The 27,400-nt window shown below is 41.4% G+C and overlaps 1 protein-coding gene and 1 long non-coding RNA gene across 5 annotated transcripts in view; one reads left to right on the top strand and one right to left on the bottom strand.

Annotated features, from left to right (window-relative positions):
- The window catches only part of ARID5B (AT-rich interaction domain 5B), a 178,514-nt gene that overhangs the window by 64,412 nt on the left and 86,702 nt on the right, over nucleotides 1-27,400 (bottom strand). The window lies entirely within an intron of this gene.
- Nucleotides 15,701-25,943, top strand: LOC310845488. The gene is made up of 3 exons (XR_014564799.1): nucleotides 15,701-16,188; nucleotides 17,379-17,484; nucleotides 18,082-25,943. It is a non-coding gene; the product is annotated as an uncharacterized lncRNA (long non-coding RNA).

The following is a 27,400-nucleotide window of genomic DNA, read 5'->3' as shown; positions in this document are numbered from 1 at the left end:
GCCCTCGATAATTTATTCTTCCACCTGCAGCTTGAAGTGGTACTGTCCACAAAAAGCTTTATCAGGACGTGCCCTTTATACTCCAGCTCCGATGAAGTCAATGGAAGTTACTTCCAACAGTAATATACTTTGGACTGTGGGGGGTCAGCCTACTTGTGGTGCATTCTCAGAATGGGGCCGTTCAGAATGAAAACAACAACAAAGAGATTTGGCACATGCCGCTTTAAAAATGAAATAAAACTAGCGTAGTTCACAACTCGGTCGGCGGTTTGAATCCCTGTGACGGGGTGAGCTCCTGTTGCTCGGTCCCTGCTCCTGCCAACCTAGCAGTTTGAAAGCACATCAAAGTGCAAGTAGATAAATATGTACCACTCCAGCGGGAAGGTAAACGGCATTTCCGTGCGCTGCTCTGGTTCTCCAGAAGTGGCTTAGTCATGCTGGCCACATGACCCGGAAGCTGTATGCTGGCTCCCTCGGCCAGTAAAGCGAGATGAGCACCGCAACCCTAGAGTCGGTCACGACTGGACCTAATGGTTAGGGGTCCCTTTACCTCCATCCCAAAAGTAGTAGGATGAGCATTAATAGCTTATCCCTGTTCACCACCTCTGCATATTACGCTTCCCATAATGGGGGAGCACAGGGCAAAGCTATCTTAGCCGCTGCAGGGACTCATACGGGAAATAGCCTTGCCCTGAACAGAGGATGCTTATAAGCCATGCCTTTTCAGCCTTCTTGCCCAAGCGCTTTTAAAGCATGGATGGTGCTGACCATTACACATGTACAGGATGTGGGGCAAAGGCTTTTAACAAGAGCTGAAGCCTTTCACGAGAAATCGCAGCATCTATTACTTTCTCTAAAGCTTCATTTCTAACTTAAAACAGCCTGACATGCCCACCAGCTCAGTATTATAGGATTCTAGGGTAAATGGGAGTCTGTAAAATTCCCTAATATGGAAAAGAAATGGAGTTGTTTTCCCCCCTGAAGAAACAGTTTGTTTCTGCTAATGAGTAACATGTGCAGAGATTTGACACAACCAAACACAACCAGACCAGGTGTGTATCTTTCTTCCGCCCCCTCCACTATTTTGCTTAAAAAAGAAGCTGTTGACAGCCTTAAACTGCACATTTAATATTAGATTACTAAATTTATTTTTCACAAAATATTCAATTCAATTTAAGATACAGTTGGAGAGGCTTGAACAATTTATTGAGCAACAAACCCATTTCTAAAATGCAAATGAGGTGGCATTAAAACAAAAATAAAGGGTACATTTGGAGGAGAGGAAAGCAGCAAAACAAATGTATTTTCCAGTCCATCCTTAGTAATGATGCCAAACATTTATTTTGCTTGACTGTTGCTTTGATAAATCACTATTTCTCAAACAGCCAGTCTTTGTTAGCCTTTTTAAAAAAATGTCCTGTTATTGTTAACATTGCATGAGGAATGCCTGCATACTTCCATTTTGTTCACTTTCAAAGTACAAGTAACTAATAAAGAGTTTCGCAATAAGAACAATCCATTCTTCCCACTGCATCATCAGCACCCTTGAAATACTGCTATTATAAAACTAAACAGTAAGCTCTTTAGAAACACTATACATGACGTTGCTTGCTTGTTCTGTTTAGATCAACCACAGTTGTGCAACTTCAAAATGTTTTTCTTTCCCAACTTTTTCCTTCTCTGAAGAAACTGATATATCATCTTAATATTTATAGAAAGAAAACACAAATTCTTTGGGGGAGGGTTATGAAGAGAATATAAAAGTCATCTCTATAATTTACTGGAAGAGGGCATGTTAGAGTGCTTGGAATGTGGGAAACCATAATTGGAAAATAAGGATTTCTTATTTTAATCTGGATGACACTGAAATGCCACAAGTGGTGGTCTAAAGCATATAAACAGGAAAACTGAAATGTGGATCATTTTGATTTGCATAATCTGACATTTATAGAGTACCAAATTACAAATGGGTTCAAAGAGTGTTTTGCAACATACATGCTAAAATTATGGGGCAAAGTCAACACCTCAAGTGTAGCAATGTTTCATTATTTGTGCACCCTTGCCTTACATTCTTATCATCAATGCATGTCAGTAATGAAACTGGAGTGGACTAAGCTTGGGATGAGGCTTAGCAAGGATTGGAAGTATGCCATAGTTCTGGCCTCCAGACATTGGGCCATTGCATGTGTCCAGGGGACACATTTTATCCTGGCCAAACCTCTTAAAAACCATTGCAGACTAGAAATATGAAAGTCATATTGTAAGGCCTGAACTTCAAAACAACTGCCCAAGTAAGGATGGCTCCTTTAGTCCAAGGCAGCTCCTCTGGCTCCAGCTTATCTCACTCCTCACAACCCTCGCTTTATACTTGTGCTACCTTCTTAACCTGTTCTTGCCAGTGACTTGCATAACGTTTGCCAATATCTGACCTCAGCAATATTCCCTACCGACAGAATGGTATTTGAGAATTGGCTCTGATAGATCTGGGCAGCCAAGCATTGATCTGGCACCAACAAGCAGGGCAGGGCTCACACCTGATTGTGGTTACACAAGGAAGGTCTACTGTAAAAGGAGATTGTAGTAACAACTGAAAGGCAATCTGCCATGCCTCTCAAGAAAAAAGGATCCTGCACAGGCCTCCTCCAAGGTGGGCTTTCTCCACTACCAGGTTCTCCAAATACGCAGTCTGATACATTTGCAATGGTTTCTGGGTCAGCACATACAGGAAGTCCTGCCAGTAGCTTAAAGAGCTCTTGCTACAGAAGCTGCAGTTGTCTTAAAAACTGCAATACTGAAGATCTTAGATTTCCATGCAGACTATTAAGTGGGAGTGGACCTGTAAAAAGCAACATGGCGGCATTGATCCAAAAGCCAGATATCGACTATGGCAAAACAAACAAACAACAACATTTACTCAAGAAAAAAAGTGCTCATCTTCTTCAGAATCATCACTGCTAGACGCCTCTACAGTGGTACCTCGGATTACAGACACTTCAGGTTACAGATGCTTCAGGTCACAGACTCCGCTAACCCAGAAATAGTACCTCGGGTTAAGAAATTTGATTCAGGATGAGAACAGAAATCGTGCTCCGGCGGCCTAGCAGCAGGAGGCCCCATTAGCTAAAGTGGTGCTTCAGGTTAAGAGCAGTTTCAGGTTAAGAAAGGACCTCCAGAACGAATTAAGTTCTTAACCCGAGGTACCACTGTATATATCTAAGATATCAACAGTTTTTCTTGAACTAGATACATTTATCTTCTAAAGTGAAAAGACAAAAGAGTAGGGTAGCATTACCTCAGTGTCTAGTTATAATAATTTCCATTGACCACAAATAAAGCACGAACAGATGGACATATTTTACAAATGGTGTCTGACTATTCTGCATTCCACACATCGGTATTATTGATCTCAGAGGATGTGAATATAAATTCTTTGACACAACCTTCTCATTTTCAGGCATTGCTGAGCAACATTTTCTCCCTGGGTAGAAACCAACTGAGTGGCCAAGCTACTTTCCAATCAATTGAGTGGAATTTCCACTCTCTCCTTTTCCCAAGTTTGAGCTAAGGATTATTTAATAACTGCTAAACGAATTGCAAGATAATGACAGGAAGAAGTTAGGAAAATAATAATTACTTCCCAGTAATTATTGATTTCAGTGGCACTTCCAAGTGAGCATAGTTCTGACTGCAGCCTTAGTGTTATTGGTATATTAATGCTGTCATTAATTAGAAAGGAATTCAGGTTCCACCCCCATTTCTCAGATACTTATCCATTCTGATCTATTCTCTGTAACCACATTAGTCTTTGCCCGTGCTTCAAACGTGCAACTGCCAACGTTTTGAATGGGTTATCTTCTCTTACTGACACCTTTGTTTCACAAGCGTGTAGCGTAACCCTGCTTTATTCTGAAGCCAACCTAAGATCAGATTATAACTGTGGCTCAGTCAAGGAGCAAAAACACTCCAACCCACGTCCTACTGCAGCACGCTAAGTAACACATGCTCAACAACTGCAAGCGCCTCATCCACATTCAGGAGGTTATGATGGTATAGAAAGCGGCATTGTAGATTGCAAAGGTGGTGGAATGAGAAAAGCAACAAGCTCATTGCATCATACCACTCATCTGATAGCTTAACTGATAGGCGCCTACTACAAGAGCAATGGATCAGCCAAGGTTAGGACCAGGGTTAGTTTGAATGCCTAATAAACTTCTGTCATTCTGAAATTTTGGCAATTAAAAAAAAATCACGCTGGGTCTCAATACATAAATATACCAATAAATATTGCAAGCTGCCACTAGAATAATAGAATTGCAGAGTTGGAATTGTAGAGTTGCAATGCAGGGATAGGCAGCTGTCCCATACAGGGATCAAATCTGCAACCTTGGCATTATCAGCACCACGCTCTAACCAACTGAGCTATCAAGGTTCTTGAAACATCCTATCGGACAATTGTTAAAGTATCTTAACAAATCCGCACCACTCCCACTTGCACCCTGTTCTGCTTTCAGGGTGTGCACCAAATTTTGGCTCTCTGTTTGCCTTAATCATTTCAATACTCCATAAGTAAATGAGTGAACTCGAAGCATATATAAATATGCATAATTTATTCTAAAAATACACGCACCTTAAAGTCTTAAGTAAACATCTCAAAAAACATGTTTGCTTATAAAACTACTCTGAGTCCCAATCCATAAAGCAGGTACTTAAAAATTCAAGTGAAGATTTGCCCTTCCAAATCAATAAAATGCTTTTATAAAGCAGAGAGATTGATTTGCAGCTTTAAACTTACAGTAATGTCATATTTTAGAACTTTCATAAATAATGCTTTTATCCTGATTGCAAAATAATACACTGCCATGCAAACAGAGGTGGGGGGGGGGGGAGAGGGAGAGAGATTGCACAGAAGTAAAGATTTGTTCAACAGGAATTAAAATGTTGGGTTTTGTTTTTTCCTTTTCAGGATGAACGATAGCTATAGTTTCACTACTGAAGAAAGCCACTTCGCATGCTAGGTAACAACCACATACATGGTACAGTATTTAATCCCCTCCCCCCCCCCTTTTGGTGCCGTTTGAGTCTATTAGCCAGCCATACTTAGTTTATAAAACCTGAGGTAAATACATTCCCATGTTTGTAGCACAGTGTACCTTTAACTACACTAATAACAGCAGTGGCTCTTGAACAGAGAGGTGCAATCGTGTTCAAAAGGGAAACAGTCACAAACAGCGGACAATTCAGAAGAATGTACAGTGCACTTGTGTTCAACTGCATGCGCCTCAAAGCCTTATGCAACTATTCATTTTCTGTTTCATTTGGCTGCAATCCCAGCTTGTTCTGTGCTATGCCACACTAATTTTACAATAATAAACTGTTTCACAATTGTTATGCAGTCATGCAAATAAAGAGGTTGTGGGAGACATTTTCACTTGATGATCTTCCTAGCAAAAGACACCATCTTGAAATTACATTTAGCCTGGTGAATGAGAAGGGGGCGGGCTTAAAATAAGCAGTGTCCCAGCACATGTGAGAGTTTTTAGCAATATTTTTCTTAAAACAGCTGCTTCAATACCAGTAATCATGCCAACTGAACCCTTGCCTACTGATCTTCTCACCAAGCCCTCCCACACTGCTCCAAAGCCATTCCCCCACCCCAGGTTTCCCCTCACCTGTTAAAATCCAGATTCACTACAACTTCCAACCAGAAAGCAGGTTGCATCACACAGCAGATGGAACAGAAGGCAAATCCAAGGGGTGCAAGACAGCCATATTAACAAACTGGTTTTCCAAATTTCAACGGTTAAATGTTCTTCAGGGGGAAATGCTCAACATATAAAATCACAAATCCAATAAGTAGAGACTTCCTACACTGCAATCTTATGGCATGTCTGATTTGAAGCAAGTTCTACTGATTTCAGTGGGCTCCTATTCTCAGGTAAGAACTCTTAGGACTGCAACTTACATTTAGTATGTTCTACGACCGTGGAGAGAAGAGCTTCTCTATGCTTTGGAAACCTGAATGGAATGAAGGTGTAGCCTCTACAGCCATGGAAGAGAAGGCAAATCAAGTTCCCTCAGAGCTGCGTGGGGCTACTTCTTCCTCAAACAGACCAAGAACACTAACTAAAAGGAGATTCTGGTCTGGCTTAGTGTTACAGCCAGGTTGGGTCATTCCCTATAATCAGAGCCCAACTTCCCCCTAAAGCTTCTATGGAGTGAAGCAGTATACAAGTACCAGTATTACAGAGAAGTTAAGTTTTGGGAGGGAAGAACCCCATACACACAACTTTTGCTCATCACAGTATCCTGGAAACAGTAACTAACACATTTTAACCCCACCTTTCTACCTTCCTGTGAAGAGTCCTGGGTGGCACCTATGGAGTAATCCCATTTCCCCTGTCACAACAATCCCAAGAGGTAGGTCACACCAAGAGAAAGTGAATGGTCCAGGTGAGTTTTGTGGCACAATAGTGATCTGAGACCAAATCTTCCTGGTTCAGTGCACTATATCCCAAAGCAACTCTCAGCATATGTTTATCAACCTAGCTGGGTTCATAACAACCTGCAATCTAGGAAAACCAAACATTTATCACAGTCCGTTTGTGATAAAATAACAAAGTCAAGACGCATCTGCAATTTTATATATTTTTATTAGCATGATGCAACATGATTCTCTGATGGGCTTCTTAATATATGCTAACAAAACTTCTGATGAGCAGGTAGAGCAAACAGAAAGAAAATGACAGGAAATCATGGTGCCTGCAAAGATTCCATGCAAAACTGTTACATCAAATCCTCCCTTTGTCTTTGGAATTATCTCAGGGCCATCTCTTGAAACAGGAACGGAGTATCAATAGCACTTGAGTAAAATGGATGTATTTAATCATGGACTGGTGCCAACAAAGCAATATTAGACTATGAGACAACTTGATTGCTGTCTCCCCGCTGTATCCTGTTACAACTTCTAAAGTTGGATTTCGACAGCAGTTTCTCCCAGTGAGTGCTCATCTGCAGGACAGCACGTTGGTGAAGGCCATGACTACAACTCCCAATAGCATGAGGCCACACGGCTATGTTGGCAGGGGATGATAGGAGTTGTAGTCGAAAACATCCGAAGGGCTCTAGTTTGGTGGATGCTATAGCACTAAACCAGAATCACTTCAGTGTTTTATGATTAGACAAAGTGGGATTTTGAATCATGGAACAGCAGAACTAGATGGGACCTTGAAGGTCAGAGCTGTACCACTTTGGAGTGGAGATGAGGAAGCAGAGTTTATAATGCTTCCCTCACTCAGCATTTCAGGTAGGAATCTAGACTCACTTAAGAGAACTGACCCACTTTGGAAGATTCTCCCTCCCAGAGGACTGGTGTTCATCTCAGCCTTACCAATTTCACACTGGAATATTAGCAAGTCCTCATGTTCATAGACACCATAGGAGCCTGGGCAGCGCAACTAAATTTGAACCATTTTCACCCTTCAAATAGCTAGCCCGGAATGGGCAGGTTTGGCACTTTTCTGGTTCAAAACTGCCCCTCTTTTCAGATAGTTATGTTTATTTTAGCCTCGGTGGATATTTTAATTAACATATGCAAATGAGCCATGGCATTTTCTCCCTGCCGCCTTCCCTGAGAGAGGTGGCAACTCTATAGCAGGTCATGGCAGGTGGTGCATCACATCCCCTGACTCTAAAATACAAATACTCGATTGGCTTTCTCCTTCAGGCCTGGGCCTAGGTCACTAAAAACCTGACTCATTTAAATTTGCAGGTGAGAGAATCAGTGAGTGGATTGCCTCCGAACCGGGTTACAAGTGCAAATGAAATAATATATATATATATGATATAATATATGATTATTGACCTCATAAATGCACTCCCTTGATTTGTAATTATTTTGCTTTTTGTCCAGGACTTGTAGAAGCCATCTGAATGCCTTCCTTGACTCACCTACAGTGGCAGCTGACATTTTTGTTCAGTCATCTCAGCCTCTTTGGCTCTGCAGCATGATACTTGATGGTTGCTAGGCAACTATTGTTGAATACATGCATAAGACATTAATTGTCTGAGCACTTTTTAAAAGAGAGAGAGAGAGAGAGAAATTCTTCAAAGCTGAGGACACTGTCATATCTAAAATTGGACATGTTCTTTATCGCAGTCATTTCTCATAGTTTGTGCGCTGTGTGTTTGTGTCAAAGGGTGAAATGAGTCACAAATTACTCAGACATCAATCCCAAAATTGTTAAGTAGCCTCATCTATAGCAATGACTCATTCAAAGAATTTTATGTCTTCTTAATCTTCTGCTTTTCATTATTCTGCTTGTCATTTCATATACTTCTGCCTGACATACATTTGCCCTATTTCTATTTTCTATATCAGCAAAGGATATAGAATAGAAGGTATATCTGTAACTTATTATTTCAGCTCATTTAGAGCATCTATCATCGCAACCCATAATGGAACCAGCGAGAATTCTCATTTGTTTCACTTCAAAGGGACACCATAGCCTCACAGCTGATGCCAAATATTCTGATTTACTAGTAAGCGCAGATTATATTGTACAGTGCTCCCCCCAGCATTCCAGCATCATGAACAAGCTGCAGAGGCAGTAAACACAGACTTCCATAAATTGACTCAAACTTTACCAAATAAACAACTGCAGGATCTTAAGCTAGGTAATAATTTTAATGACTAAATTCCCACTGTCACGACTAAAGCTAACACGAGACGTAAGACACACACAGCTAACGAAAGTACAGCCTGTATCTCATGCAGTCCCTCCGCTAAATGTTTTTGATAGGTCTGTCAGATGATTGCAGGATCAGTAGGATTCAGCCTAATGAGGATAAGTACGTTGCTGATACAGGAATTTGTTATTCCAAGCAATTGGCTGGAAGAAAACCAAGGAAGCTTTTTTCTGGAACCACCAGCGAATTTTGACTAAGGCAAAATTTGAGGGACGTTTGGAGGCTACTGCTTATGCAGACATCCTCAGGAATTTTAAGGAAAGTATGAAGAATTTTAAGAAGATTAGTGAAATCTCTCAGAAAGGGAGGAGGTTTACATCTCTGACCCTCTTATGCTACTTCAGTGATCTGGGAGCTGCCTCTCGATGGCAAAACCCCACAACATTGTAAGCGTGATGGATTCATTTATATCAAGGCATTTTAAACTATGAAAGAGGGGTGGGGGAGATAAATTTAAACCACTGAGTCAAATCAGCTTTCTCATTTTGTAAGTCATGTGCTTCTTTAACAAGTGGACATACCAACTGGATTCTAGCAAACGTTTCATGCATGGCGGCTGCATGGATGTTCTCACTATGTGGAGAATTGTTCATCTGTAACCAATATGGTAAACCAAGTATTACCACACTCAGCTCCCTCCAGATTTTCAGTCACCAAAGGTACAGATTACCTGGGCTCTATGTCATGGCCAGTAAAAGGCCATGGGTAGCCATAAAATCCAGACCAGGCGATTGCATTTTCAGCCGAGGCCCTCTGAATTAGTTGTTTGAGCAGAAGTCCATAAGGTTTTGCTTAATTGGGCAGGCAAGGGCAGAAGTCCACATTTTTATCAAATCTGACCAATCCAGAAGCTTCACACTGGAGAGCCAGTGTGGTGTAGTGGTTAAAAGCGGTAGACTCATAATCTGGTGAACCGGGTTCGCGTCTCCGCTCTTCCACATGCAGCTGCTGGGTGACCTTGGGCCAGTCACACTTCTCTGAAGTCTCTCAGCCCCACTCACCTCACAGAGTGTTTGTTGTGGGGGAGGAAGGGAAAGGAGAATGTTAGCTGCTTTGAGACTCCTTTGGGTAGTGATAAAGTGGGATATCAAATCCAAACTCCTCCTCCTCCTCTTCTTCTTCTTCTTCTTCTTCTTCTTCTTCTTCTTCTTCTTCATGCTGCCTGCCCCTGAGATCTTTGGTTCAGATCCAGGAGACTACATGACCTCAGGCACAGATGATAGGTTCTGCTCAAGATTAGAACCACCAAGTGATAAATCTTAAAGCATCTACTATGAGGCAAACATTCAGCTTAAACCACCCAAAAGTATCCTTCTTTACAAGATTCTATACACACTCATTTCAGCTTCTCTTATACTTCCTAATAATTAAAAATTGACCTTTTAAAAGGTTCTCCTCCTCCTCCCTTACTCACTGGTTGCTAACACACACTTTTTAATTAATGCAGTCATTAAGATTATTATACAAAAATTCCAGGTGAATCAAGAGAGGGGTGGGGGAGAAATCTGAAAGAGCTATTTAAAACTCACATTGCATCTCTGCTTGATTTTTTGAGCTTGTATTAGTCAACATACTTCAGCCAACTTATTTTAAAATGGTATAATCAAGTAACATTTTCCAGCTTTGACTCAACCCAAGAACAAAATAAGAGTGCTTCTCACTGTCTATAATGAGGATAATGTACAAGGTATTTTGGTGAAGTTAAAAGCCAAGTAATACCTCCAAAAATAAATTAGAACATGCACATGCATTTAACTATATATGTGACAAATCTCCAACATCAGCAGGCACAGCTAATAGAGAATTCAAATGCTATCAGGACAGTGATTCTCCCAACCATCAGTTCAGTCAGAATTCTACACAAATAGCATGAGGGTCTAATATACAGCCCTCAGTGTTAGCATACACGTGCATTTGTATCACTTTATTTCTCTGCACTGGCAGCTAAACATGCACTTTGACTCAACTGAAAAACATTGCATTTGAGGGGTTATTATGTGCAAATTTGGTCCATGGTGTTAATAAGAGTTGTCCCATTTACACATGCAAGCCATCACTTAATGTTATTTTACGGTTGCCATATTTCAAAGTTGATTTATTCCATGATTTATAAACTGCTCTAATTCAGACCTGTGTACAGAAATAGAATTGCATGTACAGTCGTACCTTGGTCTTGCAACTCAAACATTTTGGCTCCCAAACGCCGCAAACCTGGAAGTGAGTGTTCTGGTTTGCAAACGTTCCTTGGAACCCAAACGTCTGACGTGGCTTCCGCTTGAGTGCAGGAAGCTCCTGCAGCCAATCGGAAGCCGTGCCTTGGTTTTCAAACCTTTTTGGAAATTGAACAGACTTCCGCAACCGATTCCATTTGTCAACCAAGGTACGACTGTATGAACAACCTGGATCTCATACAGTTAAAAAATAATGGAAAAAAACTATCTGCCCACTGCAAAGCATCAGGCACTCATGAAAGCCAGTACCAACCTTTATAGACCACTGGCTATTGAGAGAGAGAGAGAGAGAGAGAGAGAGAGAGAGCGAGCGCGCACTTTTCTTCTTCTGTGAAAGCCATTCACTTTGTTGAGTTCATAATATAACTGCTCATTAGTTATAGATACAGTTGTGATGGAGCAAGGCGATTTATTTACTTTTTCAAAATTAAGTCTGTTCCGTCACTGTTTCCAAAGAACTCTATGCTCAGGGGAGGAAAACAGAATTATCATTCAGTCAAATGCTTATATTCTCTGTGACCTTATCAGATTCAATTTATTCATTATGACATTCTGTGTGGTATAAAGATGTTGGCTGACCTTCTTAAGCCATGAACTTCCTCTGTTATTTAAAGGTGGTTTACACCAACACACATTGGTGGTCTAGTTGGTACAGCTCAGTTGGTAGAGCAGCAGACTCTTAATCCCAGGGTTGTGGGTTCAAGACCCATGTTGGGCGAAAGATTCTTGCATTACAGAGGTTTGGACTAGATGACCCTCTTGGTCCCATCCAACTCTCACTGGTCCACTAAATGTGGATTGAAATCAAAACTGGTTCACACACAACCCCTGTATGCAGGATCTCCTAGGTACGTATGATGGCAGGCGGGAGTGAGCCTGGGATTCAAATGCCCTCCCTGCCACCACTTCACAATGAATCTACAAATTCATGGAAGATAAGGCTACCACTGGCTACTAGTCAGATAAATGTAATTTGCTGGAGATCACCAAAGAGAATGGACTATTGCTTGTAGGTTTTTCATGGGCACCTCGTTTGCCACTATGAGAACAATATGCTGAACTAGATAGGCCTTTGGCCTGATCCACATAGCATTTCCTATGTTGTTATGGATGCTCTTAACTCAGTGGCCTACAACAACCTCTTATGATTCTATAACTGAATATGAACAGATCACATTCAGTTACAGAGTAGGCCTTGCTAACGATATCTATCTTACATGCAAAAGCCCCAGGTTCCATGTATGGTGACGAGGGCAAGCGCACCCGACACACCTGTTCCCATGTCCATGTTTGCTGTGGGTCATTGAATTTTGTGGTTGGTTGTTTTCTTTACAATTTTGCATTATACTATCCTGCCCTTCTTCTTAGCTGGGAGGGCATATTTCACTTCTTTCAAAAAAAGCACACATTACACATACCCACCTACTCAGCAATCGCTACACAATGCCTTCCCTTCTTTTGTGAGGGCTAGAGAGGAAGAGTTGTTTCTCTTGTACAATGCAGGATAATTTACAATCACGCAGAAATATGCCTCCCCCTCCTCAATCGTTTTTGCTACAACCCAGCAAATATTTGTGTGCATGCATTCGTGCAAGGCTTGCGTGCATACTGAAATTGGTATTTTTAAAAAAACTAGAACCTGAATCAAACTGTGTTGGGGAAACATTGGAGCAGATGTACTCTAATGGGAAACTGAGCCAGGAACCATCTAGATGCAGAGCATGTCCCCACAATTAAGCTACGAGTCTCTAAAATGCCCACAGAGCTGAAAGTATTTAACTTGGTCCAAAGAAACCCAGATATCAGCCAGAGGAGATCATCTTTCAATCTTCCGGTACTACACACAATAAATGTTTACCACATCCTAAATATGTTTATTCAGAAGTAAGTCCCAATAAACTCAGTGGGAATCATTTTCTAGTTCATGGGTTTTTAAGATTGCAGGTTTAAAAAGGGCGGGCAGAAAGAATTAAACCATTTGGACAATATTATCTCAACATAAAACATGGAGGATTAAAATTACTGTTTGTTATCAGTGTTCTTCCCTCATTTGTCATTGTGTTGTATCATCTCCCAATTACCCCAATTTCTGCTGAGTACGTCTGTTCCTTAAAGGCCCAGCCATAAAACGTATGGACTAATTGTTGAGCAGAACTGAGGAGCTATTAAAACGGCAGCACTCCAGCACTTCCAATGGAAGTCAATTATTTCTGCATGACTGGGTTTGTAGTATGGCTCTAACTCATGCACTGCGGCTCGGAGATAAATTAACCCTTTCATTTTGACGCAAACATGATTCAGGGGCTGCAACAGGAATAAAATGTTACTTCAGAGTTTTTAATGAAGAGGTTACAGAGAGAACTCCAAAGGTCATGTCAAGGTTTCTTTAATTCAAGAGGCTACGTGGATTTCTGAGTAAAGATTTTAATAAACTTGTCTATGATTTCCTGAATCACTATTCCTCCCCCCCCCCCCATTTCATATTCCATCCTCTTAGGCTCGCTTGAGGACATTTACAGAACGTTACAAGCTGTAACACACCAGCCTGTTCCTTCCTCCTAAACAGCCATTAAAGAGAAAGTCTGAAATGTACACATTTCAAAGATTACTTTGCAAGCACGAAGCCCTTTCCCCAGATGTTTTACATTTTGAATTTCCCAATAAATGAATAACATACTAAGAAAGCAAACAAGAGCTGACATTATTTAGTCTAAAAGTTTCAAAATAGCGTAACATCTGTAGCAAAAACTATTTTGAATAACTATATTTAACTATCCACAGTGTTCAATGTGATTCGAAACTAGTTTGCTTTCCAACCCACCTCCAGTACTTAGAAGGCTTGAGGCAGGCAACAGTTTGGAGGGATGCTGAAAGAGTTTTAAGAGGGGACTTTGTTTCCCATGGTGTTCAACACACATTTCTTTTGTCTCGTTTGCTGACTCTGGTCAAAGAGGTTTTTTGAAAGAACAGATAATCCTGCCAAACCCCTTTGACCAGAGTCAAAAGTGGGGGAGAAAGTGAACCTTTTAAGCATTTATCCTTCTTTCAGACTTGCCTTCGACTCTGTGAAAAATCTATTGGCTGTCTCCGGCCAAATGAAGCAGTAATCAAAGTTTCCTCCCCATTTTAATTGCTCAGGCCCTCCAATAGCAAAACCAATATTGTATAGGGCTAGGCCATTGAAATTAATAGTTCCTACCATCTTCTTCTGGTTTTCACACATATGCACAAACTTTCAGATGATTAACCCATATTCCCAGCTAAGTGCCCAAACAGTTGAATAATACGCATCAAAGTACATAACTGGACACTGGGTTGTTGGGTTTATTTTTTTAAAATGACAGCACTCACGGGTACAGAATACTGACACCTCTTTTTCTGCTGTCCCTGGTACCCATTTGTGCTTGCACCCATGGCACTTTTGGCAATATATGAGTACCGGTGCACCTCATCCCCTGCAAAACAAAAAGCTCAGACTAGTTAATTCAAACATGGGATATGCATGAACAATCTCCTGGTCTTTTTTTAAAAAAATATATACTGAAAATCAGCACTGGAGGCTGCACTTTGGAGCAGAAGAGAAGTGGAAAAAGGGGGTTTTGCATAATACTTTCCCTTCCTGCTATTTGTCTGTTCAGAACTGCTCCCTCCCCAGTTGCTTTCACATTCATTGGGGCAGGGCGGGGAGAGAAAAGAGTCTCCCCTAAGACCAGAAAAGCAATTGAGAAAGCTTGATTTTGAACCCCTGTTCCTCTGCCCATGGACAACATCTTTGCACTAAAAAATGAAAAAGGGGGAAAAAACAACCATTGGGAGAGTGTCCATAGGTCTGCAATATAACATCCAGTATGGCTCTCAGTCACACAAGCAAGACTTGAAACTGTGCCAAAACAGGGCTTTTGAAAATTGTACCTTGACCCCTTTCACAACTAAATACAATCTTTATTAAAATCACTCTATAAAACTTCAGATCCTGTCTCCCGCCTCACCCTCTTTTATCTGCTTTATAAATAGCTAATATTCACTCATTAACCCAGAAAGGAGGGAAAAATTGCTACATTCTGTGAGGTTTTCTTTTCATTTGCTTGTGAAATGCCTTTAATTAAAAAAAAAACCTGGAAGAATTCTAAATCAGGTTTGCAGATTCATTTCCAAGGCACTCCAGCATGCTGCCTCTTTTTTTTTTTAAAAAAAAAACCCTACAAGATCCATGTAAATTTATGCAAGTTCCATAATAATCACATTTTTCCTAGTTGCATTTGATGTAAATAATACATGAAACATGCGCACACACAGATTTTTAAAATCAGGCTTGCGTTACTGGAATATTCCTCCTTTCACCATTCTTGTTGGGTCAGAGATCAATTATCCCTCCCCCCAGTAGAGTAGCCTTTCACATCAACTAGTCACTACTAAACCCGCGAGCAGCAAGCAGTTAATGTTACCCTGCAAGAGACAAATCAAAGCTTTGATCATTTTTATGTTGCTCTGAAAGATAAGGGTGAAAAAAGACACATGCAAATTATTTTGGCTTAGAGTAATTAACTAATTGCGTGTTGAGAAAAAATTAAACAATGTTCGCATGAGTCACTAAATGTGTTTTTTGTTCTTTGTTCAACTTTCTGGCACACCCTGTGTGCTTCCTGTCTTGCTTTAAAGAAATACGCACTGGAAAATATGCTTAGCATTTGGAGCAACAAGGAGAGAGACACATAAATGCAAAGTCTGCTATTCCCTATTTAAAATACAGCATCATAGAATCTCAGAATCGGCCTACACTGCTTGCTACCATTCTAGAATTTATCCTTTGGTTGTCCTCTTCTAGAACAAAGAGTGGATACATCTAGAACACAGATTCTGGAACTACTGTATTAAGCCTTCCTTAAGTCAAGGAAATGTTTTTAGTCTCCCCAAGTTGGTAGGTCCAGTTTTGCTTATCATTCTGGATATAATGAGCATCTGGGTCTTTTGGAGATGTCCCCAACCATGCAAACTGGGGCAGTGAGGAGCGACGGACAAAAAGAGGCCGATAGGGAAACAGGAGAGGCCGAAATACAGCAACTACATCCTGCTCCACTAGCTTGGGACTTTTCAAGATATGGGCAAGGTCTTCTCTTCTGGCTGCAACCTGGCATCATGATCGAAGATTATTCCTACTCTACCTCTCAGCCAGACCCAGGACAGACATATATCAGAGGTCAGGAAGAAGCAGGTATTACTCCCCATCAACATTCCTGACTCTTTAGGGAGAACACTAAATATCCATACCACTCCCACAAGCTAATGACAGGTCACTGTTAAACTGCTCAGCTGACAGCACAGCAATCATTAGCACTGCTGGCAAGTAAACAAATTAATGAAAATATCACTGCAAGACCATTGGATGGCAAAATAGGCAGAAAGCATATTTGTTAGAGCTGCCAACCAGGTGGTTGTTGTTGTTTTAAAAAAATTACATTTTAAACCAGTAATATTTAACCAAATTGGCATATCCTCCAGAATGGAATCTGTCTGAGATGTTGAAGGAAGTGAGAGATAGATTCTGTTCATTGGACCGGAAGCTTCTGTTTACAGGACTGAAAATTATCTAGCACCGTTCCATGTTTTCCGTTTAATCTCCGTATACAGTATTGCACCAGAACCAGCAAACCTCAGAAAGCAAAATAAGTGTGTCTCTAGATCTTGGTCTCACAATTTGGTCAATAATATTTCTAATACTTCTATGGTTCTTCCTTTAAGAACTCGATGTGTTGCACAAGCAGCATCTCAATAATCCTTACAGCAGCCCTGCAGTGAGGTAGGCGTATCATCATCATCATCATCATCATCATCATCATCATCATATTGCAGATGGGACAGAGAGATGGAGAGGGTTGCCTAAGGCCACCCAGTGAGTTCATGAAGTGCAGTAAAATCTGCACTAGCTACTTCCCATATCACAGCTCACACCATTATTAAAGGCACAACGCCCACTGCAGTGCATTCCTCTACTGATCAAACCAGCAACAAGCATGCTGTTTAGTTTTGCACCTGATCCTAAAACTTGTTTCCTTGGAAGCGTGTGTGTAGTAAGTACTTGCGCCTTAGTATACATGCTGCTTAGAACTGAAGCTTTTGCCTCATTACTTTAGATGGCTTAGATCATGGGTATGCAAACTAAGATCCGGGGGCCGGATCCGGCCCAATCGCCTTCTCAATCTGGCCCGCAGATGGTCTGGGAATCAGAATGTTTTTACATGAGTAGAATGTGTGCTTTTATTTAAAATGCATCTCTGGGTTATTTGTGGGGTGTAGGAATTTGCTCATTCCCCCCCCCCAAAAAAATATAGTCCGGCCCCCCATAAGGTCTGAGGGACAGTGAACCGGGCCCCTGCTGAAAAAGTTTGCTGACTCCTGGCTTAGATCATTAGAAGAAATGACAAACAATACTCAGATTTGCAGCTCAACACCAGCTGATAATAAGCAAATGTTCTCGGGAAGGAACAAAGCACAGTTCCAGTGAATTCAGGTAAGCTTACAAGCGGGCCTATTCCTAAAAGAGCATTAGCTAAAATTACACTGGTTTCCATTGGAGGAGAGCCTCAAGTGCTGACATGTACTGAGTGTCATGTGATACAGAATAATACTCTTAAACCAGTCCTGACATAATATCTCCCAAAGCATAATAACCACAAATGACTGCTTTAGTTAAGAACTAGCCAGAAGCAAAATAGAGCTGTGTAAAAGTAGATTTAGCCATAAATACCTCCACAATGTTTTATTCCATTTTGGTTTTTTTTTTAAAGGGGGGGGCTTAAAGGAGCCCCATAATAATTAGCAAAGTGGGGGTGGACAACACATCATGTTCTTTACTATTATACAAGGGCTGTGAATGGTTATTTCATAGAACCACAGCTGCCAATGCTGTAAATTATGCAGGCACCAAGAAGCATTAAGGAGGAATAATAGCAGTTTAAACGAAAACTGACGTAATTCATGATAAACAGTCATTGGAAAATGTTACGTTGTTGTCTCCCCCACTTTTTTTTTCTAAGTAGGTTTAATCTGAAGAATGCGGCCATATTCTGACATAAACTGCTTCTCTTTTCCATTGTGTTCGCTTCAGGAATGTTGGCACTTACATGAGATGAAGGGGGCGAGAAGGATTCTCTACCACTCGCAATAATTACTGGTCTCACAGTATGAAGACTTTGGGGAATGCAACGATGAAAATGTGATAGTGTGATTGATTGGAAATTCTTCTGAACACAAAACACAACAAAGCCCTTCGGAAGCTTCCGACACAAAAGGCATGCAGGGTGGTCCGAGGAAGGGGGCAAAAACAAATGGGATGACACGTAAACAAAGTTGTCGTCCACAGAAAGCACATTTAACAAATGGCTTAAAACAATAACTTCCACATCTGTGGGAGGGATTTGGCTCAGGTGCTGACCGAAAATCACAAACAAATTGTATCAGGCAACAACGGTTCCTATTGATGGAGGCCGTATGGTCCCTTTCGCATCAGCAGGTGTGGCAATGGACATGCTAGATCTGTGCCTGGCCTTGGTGATGAAAAACTACACGAGCCAATGGTAATGGGTGGTTCCTCTGACCAGATAGGTGGGGTTCAACCCCTTATGGACAGAGATAGTCTAGCTTCTGTTGTCTATGCTCTAGAAATCTCTAGGCTAGATTGCTGCAATGTGTTACGCATGGGGCTGCCTTTGACGACAGTTCTGAAACTGTAGCTGGTGTGGAATTCAAGCAGGCAGATTGTTGACTGGAAGTAGGAGGTTTGATCAAAATGTGGTCCAACTGCACTGCTGCCAATTAGTTTCCAGACTCAATTCCAGACTCTGGTTTTGACCTACAAAGAATTATGTGGCCGAGAAGCCCAATAGCTTAGGGGTTGCCTTTCCCCACATGAACCTACCCAGACCTTGTGTTCATCACCTGAGGCTCCTCTTCATGTGCCCCCTTTGAAGGAGGTGCGTAGGATGGCAATACAAGATCAAGCTTTCTCAGTGATGGCTTCCCAACTGTGGAAAGCCATCCCCAGAGAGGTGTTCCTGGTCCCATCACTATCAACCCTTTTGGTGCCAGGTGGAGTCTTCCTTATTCACCCAGGCATTTTGTTCTTAATTGGTGTCCACCTCTTAGTTGGGTGGTGGTGGGATGTGCCCTTTTTACGTTATTTCAGGATGTATACATTTACTTAATGTTGTTTTCTGGTGTTCTTTAATTTGGTATTGTTTACTTTTTAAAAAATTGTAAATCGATTTGAGCCTTTTTTTGCAGTAAGCGATAAATAAATATCAGGATTAAATCATAAATAGTTGCTGTTTCCCAGATTTGTATTTCATGATGCCTGGCAACACAGACTAAATAGGTTATCATCAAGGGCCACAATCTTGCTGCCCTACTCACCACTGGTGGCCCCACACATGGAACAGCTCTCTGTAGGAGCCACACTTCCTTCATTGCCACCATTGTGTCAGTAAACCTTAATTCCTACTATGGGGTATTAATTTCCAAATAGAGACTTTTCCATGCTCCTCACACAGGATGATCTGTCAACCCATTCCTCCCCAAGATTTCACACTAAAGGGGAATAGTCCTCTTCCTTCTAACTGCTCTGGGTGAGTCTGGTTTTGTTTTTTAAAAAAACTGGTTTTGTTTTTTAAAAAAATTAAATTGATTAACTGGTTGTCAAGAGTGACCTTGGATCAATGGACTGTTTCTGGGACTCTGGAACCTGAACAAGAAGCCTCAAGGTTTGAGGCTAAGACTCAACCTGGTCATCTACAGTGGACTCTATATTCTCAGGTCTCAGAGCTTTCTTCAGGGGCAGAAATGAATAGGGATGTGCCACTTAAGACACTGCAACTAGCAGACAATATAATGCCTCTGGATTCATCAGGTTAGCATACAGGTAAATACTTGAAACTTGGACTTCAAGTAAATACTTGAAACCTGGTGAACAAAGCAATAGTTTTTTGCTGTACTCCAGCTTCTATCTCAAGCCACCAATCTCCAAAATCTTGAGCTATGGTGGAGACCAGCCTCCAGGTCCAGATTTAGGTATGCATAGTCCTAGTCTAGCAGAAACTTTAATAGCCCGGGTCTGTCGAAACCTCCCTCTGATTTTGCTCTGTTTCAACTGTTCCAATATTGTGCAGTTGGAAACTCTGAAACCACAGCAAGCGTTTTACATATGAGATAACAGACGAGTGCTTGTGGTTAAGGAACTAGAACAGAGCTCAATAAGATCCGGGCTTCTAACAGCTCGGCTACATGCTTCCTGTGTATTATTTTTAGGCAGAAAGAAAGGCATAGTGAGCTTTATACGGCATTCTTGCAATAACTGAATTGCATCACAAGGGGCAGAGTTAAGGCAGGTCATGCAATATCTATCACTCTGGAGAGGGTGGTTTAAAACATATTCAAGAAAGCAGGGTTTACAATTACGAGGTTATTAACATGATATTATCACAACAGTGATTTCATATTGCTGAGATCTACCTTACCTTCAAATGTATAAACTTGAAAATTTCATCTTCCCTCCTTTTCAAGCTCTCCTCCTCCGCCCTTACATTTCTTATTGATTATGATGATTACTTGTAATAATTTTATTATACTGTATAATAATATAGTCCTTAGAGGTCAACATCCACAAATGTGTTGTACTGAACCATGCTGATGGCCCCTTGGTGCCCCAGGTGCCTCTCCACACCCAGATGTACCTGGGATAGGCGTACTTCATAGCCCATACATAGGCTGGGCAACAGTCTCCCATACTACTATAACCGGTTGCAGTGCATTGGCAGTTGCTGCACATTTTCTGGGCTGTATTGCACCCCAGCTCCCAGATATACTTGCAAAATGCTTCACATTCTCATGCATGATAGACTGTGCAACACTCTTTGGGGGAAAGTCACAGTTGTTATTTTTGCAGAGGAACCATTGGGGAAAAGGACTTGAATGTTGGTTCCCAGTCCTCTTGAAATAGCAGGACTGACCCGGGAAGTCAGGTCTTATCAAGCTGTGTCATTTCCAGTGGTCTCTGCGTTGACCACTGCAACTCAGTCACCCAGGTGGGGGTGGATCTCAGATCTACCAGCTTATGGTTCAATGGTACTTGAATCACACAACCTAAACATGCTGCTCACCTCAACAAAAACTTCCAACAGTGCCTGGACCAGTTCATAAGGCTATTAAAACATCAACATCAAAAAGCGCTAAATTAACCAGGAGGGATGTTACAAATGCAGTATACAGAACTCAGGCTGTTCTCAGAGCTCTGTTTGAGCAAGAAGAAAGTATCAAAATATAAAGGCAAAACAAGTTATTACAAGTTTATATTTGCACTGGAAATGTTACTGCAGCGACATGCCCTGCACTCAGTCTTACTGGTAACAGTTCAAGACAACAACATGAAGTGGATTAAATTATAACAGCATTGCAAGGGGGGCGCACACTGTGATCCTATTATCCATTTTTGTTGTTGATGATGTTGCTTAGAGAATGCAACTATTTTACACATTACAATGAACAACAGGATGTCAAAATGTGCAAATATTTATTCTGAGATTATGGGAAGCAGGGAAACAATTAGAATGAAAAACATTAAGAATGAAAAATCATTGAACAAAAGCAATTATATGTGGCATTTAAACTTCTCTGTCTTCAAATTATTATTCCAAATCATACCAGAATCTGTCAATGACCTATGTGTGCACGCGTGCTTAAAGCAAATATATGTATTATTTCACAACTAAAATCAATCATTACAAACAACATCTGGGGATCATTAATAGCTTATTCCACAGCTGGATTAACAAAATAAGAAAAAGGCTTGACCAAGAATTCAAAACATTTCCAGATTTCTCATTTAAAAACCCACTCAGATTTATTCTAACAATGATGGGAAAGAACTTTTCATATATACATACAGCATATAACATTGCCATTCATTAATCGTCACTGTGGCTATGCCCCATTTTCTGTTTTGTGAAAGACCTGCAATATTTAGCTTTGAAGAGTTCTGGAGATTTGCATATTTTTCAGACTGCTAAGGATGCCACAGTAAAGTTGCATCTGAAGAGGTCACAGAATTCAAATAAGTACAAATACGTTTTGTGTTTGGGTTTAAACAATATGATAGGTATAGAACTTCCATAGACAGAAATAGTATACCCCTGAAAACCAACTGCTGAGGACCAACAAGGGGAGATTATTATCCTGCATATGAGCTCCTAAGGCACCTGACCTTTCGGAGAAAACTTTCAAACTAGTTCAGCAGCAGCAACATCAGCAACCTGGGTTTAACTCACCCTCTGAGTTATATTGCCAGCAACCAAGATTCGTACAATGGAATTCTCACATTACATCCTTGTGCAAAGTGACCCAGTTTACAAAAACAATGAGAAGAGCCACAGAACATCTCAGATTCAAGTCCAGCATCGTCATATAGGGCTGAAACATTGGGGAGCTACTGCCTGTTTGGGTGTACCAGACTTTTTCAACTTCGGGTCCCCAGATGTTGCTGAACTACAACTCCCATCATTCCTAGCTAGCAGAACCAGTGGTCAGGGATGATGGGAGTTGTAGTCTGACAACATCTGGGAGGCCCAAGGTTGTGAAAGCCTGGTGTAACACAACATGGAGCTAGATGGACCGATGGGTCTGGTTCAGCATGAGGTGATTTCCTTTGTCGACTGCTTCATCTGCGCATGATAATCATTTTATGACTGCAGTTGCATCAAATAATGTGCGTCATGCGCAGGAAAACCACAGAAGGAAACTTGTTGCATCATCTTATATATCACCTCAAACACAGTAACTCTAAGCAGAGCCAGTTCATCTACGTGTTGTTTGGTTTGCTTGTTTATTGCATCTATATCCCACTTTTCCTTGAAGGAGCTCTAGACAGCATACATTTTTCTCCCCTGCCCAGTTTTGTTATTCTTACAACAACCCTGTGAGGTTGGCTGGCCCAGGATCCTCCTGGTGAGTGAGGCTGAGTGATGTGAGCCTGAGTCTCCCCCAGTCCTAGTCTGACACTATCAAGAGCGATGAGAAATAAAGGAATGTGCTTGAATGTGTGAACTGAGCCTGTGTCAAGGACTTGTAAAATTTAGGTACACCATGCAGGGGACATTGAATAATAGCTTACTGTCCTGCCTGCCTACTCTTTATTTGCATCTAGTCATAAGAAGTCCTCCTTACGGCTTAACCCATGGAGCATGTACTGGAAATTAACGACCCTTACATTTTTCATTTCCCTTACTGAGCAGTAAAGTACGTACATTTTCAAAAGCTTACTCAAGAATATTAACCAAAGGCTGAATCATAACTAGCTTGTAAAACTTCTTTGCTAATGCATTACTGTTTTAAGAGAAATTACTAGCTTATACAGGAGGAAAAAAGCAATCTTTTCAGGGGTACTTTACCATCCAAGCTGATGTGGGTGTTTGAGAGGAAATGAGTGCATGGATGGAGTCTAGTCATGCGTGAATGCAAATAAAGTGGGATCATGATGAAAAATCAAACCCCCTTTGATCTTCTGTTTGTGGCCTTTCATGTAAAGGGGTGAAGTTGCTACTAACACAGCCCTGCCTTCTGGTCAACTGGGAAAGAGCTGGTTCTTATTAAGCGAGGTGGAACACTTTCGGACCTGCAAATTTACACAACATTTAAATGCCGCAAAGTCTTCTCTCAAATCTTCATTGCATTTATTCATCTATACAGCAAGACCGCTGAGGCAAGATCACCAATATGATCGCAGAACTGAAGGGAGAGGAAGACCGTACAGTATTAACATATTGTATCCGTGTTAATAGTTTCTGGAGATGGCCTCTATGAGCAACATGCAGATATAAAGACACTGGGTTGCAAGTTCAAGGGTAAATTCTGGAGAACCTCGGCTATCCTTGGAAACCTAGCAGAAGTTCTTTAGTGAAATAAGGCTTCCTCTACCATTTCTGATTTCCTGGGCAGTACCAATATGCAGGAGACGGTTCGGTGTATTCTAGGGTTTACTCTCTGTTCCCACAAGTTAATGATGCAGCTCTGATGTGGTACATCACTGGCACATGGGGCAGAGGAACTCAGCTGCAGCTCTCTGCACAAGGATTGCCAACATAAGGAAAGACTTTTCCGTGGTAACTATGGGTAGGGCTGTTCATTTGAAGCAACACACAAAACCTGCTCTACCAACATTACTTTTTCTATGAAGTTATATTTCTTATGTTTATACATTTGATGTACCCACACACAAACTCAGCCTACTTAAAATCAATGGCTGAGTTTACATGTTTCCCTTTCCCCCGTGCATCCCATTTTCCTTTTCTGTCACATCTATCAGATTGTAAACCTGTGGTCAAGGATTGTCTTATTTTTTAATCTCTACACAAGTGCTTTGCAAATTTTAGATGCTTTATAAATGACACTGGTAAGTAGTACTGATGATTCATGCATTTGCTGTGGTTATTAAAAAACTCTGGCCACAATAGATTATTGTCTGGTAACAGTGTTGCTGGACTATTGACAAAACTAATTTGCCTTCTCTCATCACTTTCTGGGCTACTCATAGCTTTACTTCTCTTTAGCAGGGAGGAGGAGGGGACACACAATAATTTTCTATCTCATCTTTAAGTTCCTGCTCTTTATGTTCCCCAGTTTAGAACAGAGAGGGAGGAGAAAAAGTAATAAAAGAACACAATGTTCTCATTTAGAATGCACAACTTAAAAAAAAAATCTGGGGAAAAGCTTCATGGAAAAATCATTTCTGTTAAAGCTTTCTAGCAATGATACAGGTTCATATGCTTTGGAGAAAATGTTTTGTCAAAATGGTCTGCCTATCTCATTTATAACAAGCTGTATCTGTCACAGGTCCTGCAACCCACAAAGTGACTCCAGCATTGTCCTGTAAATATTGTAAATAAATAAATGTTCCAGCAATGTTTGGTTCCTGCCTGAGTATTTGGCATATTGTAATCTTGTTGTCAGAATGCTCTGCATCATCGACTTCTGTGTTCTTCTAGATGTGACTTGAAGGCTGTAGTGGTTTGAGTGTTGAGCTAGAGTCTAGGAGGCCTGGGTTCAAATCCCAACTCGGGCACAAAGCTCACTGGGTGACCTTGGGCCAGTCCTCTTCTCTCAGCCTTATCTACCTCACAGGATAAAATGGAGAGGGGGAGGAACGATGTTTGCAACCTCAAACTCCTTGCAGAAAAGGTGGGATGCAAATGGAAAAATAAATAAATAAGATAAAATATATAGGTTTTACTCATGTTGGTTCTTCCTACTCCCTCATATTCTCCATCCAGTTCCTGAGATTTCTTATGTCTAATCTCTGTGATTATCTAGGGCTCCTGCAAATTAAAGGGCATCTAGCCAATTACCTGTTGCAAGAATTTCCCTTGCATTCCTGCAATCAAGTCCCCCACTCTCAGATCTGATTGATAAGCAACAGTATCTTCAAGTAATCGATTTATCAACCGTACCACCCTGCCTGTGTTTAGATTTAAGCTGCCACCACTTTATACATGCGAGATCAATCTACATGGTATCAGTGTAAACTGTTTGCGTAACCCAGTGCAGCACATTTTATTGACTGTGGGGGGAGAATAAAAGAGTACTTTATCAGCTGCATCCCATCAATGTTATGAAACTGACACATTGCATTTGATATTACAGGGTCACAATTATACTGGAACACTAGATTAGACACACACACACACGCACACACACACACACCAAAAAAACCCCAACCCCTAACTTGTTCAACAGACCTTGCAATCTTTGAGTACATCATGAGTGCAATCCACCAAACAGAACTACTGCTCATCCTTCATTAATCCCAATGAGGCCTACACTGAAGAGTGGCTCTTTTTGGTAAAAACAAACATGCATGGGTATGGAATTGAATCAAATTTTAACCAGGGGTCTCTTATAGTTTCTAATTTAGATAAGAGGAGTTTGGATTTGATATCCCGCTTTATCACTACCCTAAGGAGTCTCAAGGGACGTGGGTGGCACTGTGGGTTAAACCACAGAGCCTAGGACTTGCTGATCAGAAGGTCGGCGGTTTGAATCCCCGTGACGGGGTGAGCTCCTGTTGGCTGGTCCCTGCTCCTGCCACCTAGCAGTTCGAAAGCACATCAAAGTGCAAGTAGATAAATAGGTACCGCTTCAGCGGAAAGGTAAACGGCGTTTCCATGCGCTGCTCTGGTTCGCCAGAAGCGGTTTAGTCATGCTGACCACATGACCCAGAAGCTGTACGCCGGCTCCCTCGGCCAATAAAGCGAGATGAGAACCGCAACCCCAGAGTCGGCCACAACTGGACCTAATGGTCAGGGGTCCCTTTACCTTTACCTAAGGAGTCTCAAAGTGGCTAACATTCTCCTTTCCCTTCCTCCCCCACAACAAACACTCTGTGAGGTGAGTGAGGCTGAGAGACTTCAGAGAAGTGTGACTAGCCCAAGGTCACCCAGCAGCTGCATGTGGAGGAGCGGGGACGCGAACCCAGTTCACCAAATTACGAGTCCAGCACTCTTAACCACTACACCAAAGTCCAAACAATTACAAAACAGGAAGATCTGAGCCTTGATTGCAACACAGCATGGGGAATCCACTTTTGAAATAGTTCGATGAATGTGAAAGACGATTCCTCTGAATTAAACTGTGTTAGGACTGCACCATAAAATCCGAAAAAGTTGCATTCATAGGTAGTTAAATCTGAAAACAGAATGTTTGTACATCTCTCTAAAGGGAGAAATGTGGACTGAGTCACACTTGCCAGGATCACCTTGGAAGCATGCAGAGGCCACCAGAATATCTGAACAGAGGCATAATTTGTGAGAACTCCAAAAGGACTGCTGCAGCCGTGCAAATCGCAGTGCCCACATGCACATTCATCATGTGGTTGGCACAACAAGAAGGCATTGCTGAGTCACAAGTGCAGCAGCAACAAAAGCAGCAGCAGTTACTGCACCCATTCCTGAAGGGACACCTCTAAGTGTGGACCAGGCCACCAGGTATATCGCCATAAAAGTGTGGCCTTTTCACAACAGCAAGACAGGAGAAAACTCCTAATCCTTTGCCTCATGATCGTTACCTTATCTCATCTGCAATGGCACACAATGTTACATTCACGTTAGCTGCCCAGCTGAAACCTCAACAAGCTATACACAGGTCTCTTTCAAATGTAAGTTCACTTTTCAAAAGTTGCCAGCACTCTTGGGCAGAACAAGGAAGATCAATTTTGAGTGGCAGCCAGGACTGCGCACCTGAGGTTCCAGAAATCAAGCACAGTGCCATTGGTGCACGTATATAGAGTACCAGTGATGATGAAGGTATAGCACTGGTTGTATTGTTTTCTTCGTAGCTAGCGTATTATAAAACATCAGGGGGGGAAACCCAGGGGTGCTGAAACACTA

The sequence above is a fragment of the Podarcis gaigeae genome (assembly GCF_964106915.1).
Source record: "Podarcis gaigeae genome assembly, chromosome: 5".
NCBI lineage: Eukaryota > Metazoa > Chordata > Lepidosauria > Squamata > Lacertidae > Podarcis > Podarcis gaigeae.
Note: the sequence above shows the minus strand (reverse complement) of the source record. Positions and strands in the feature narration are given on the sequence as shown.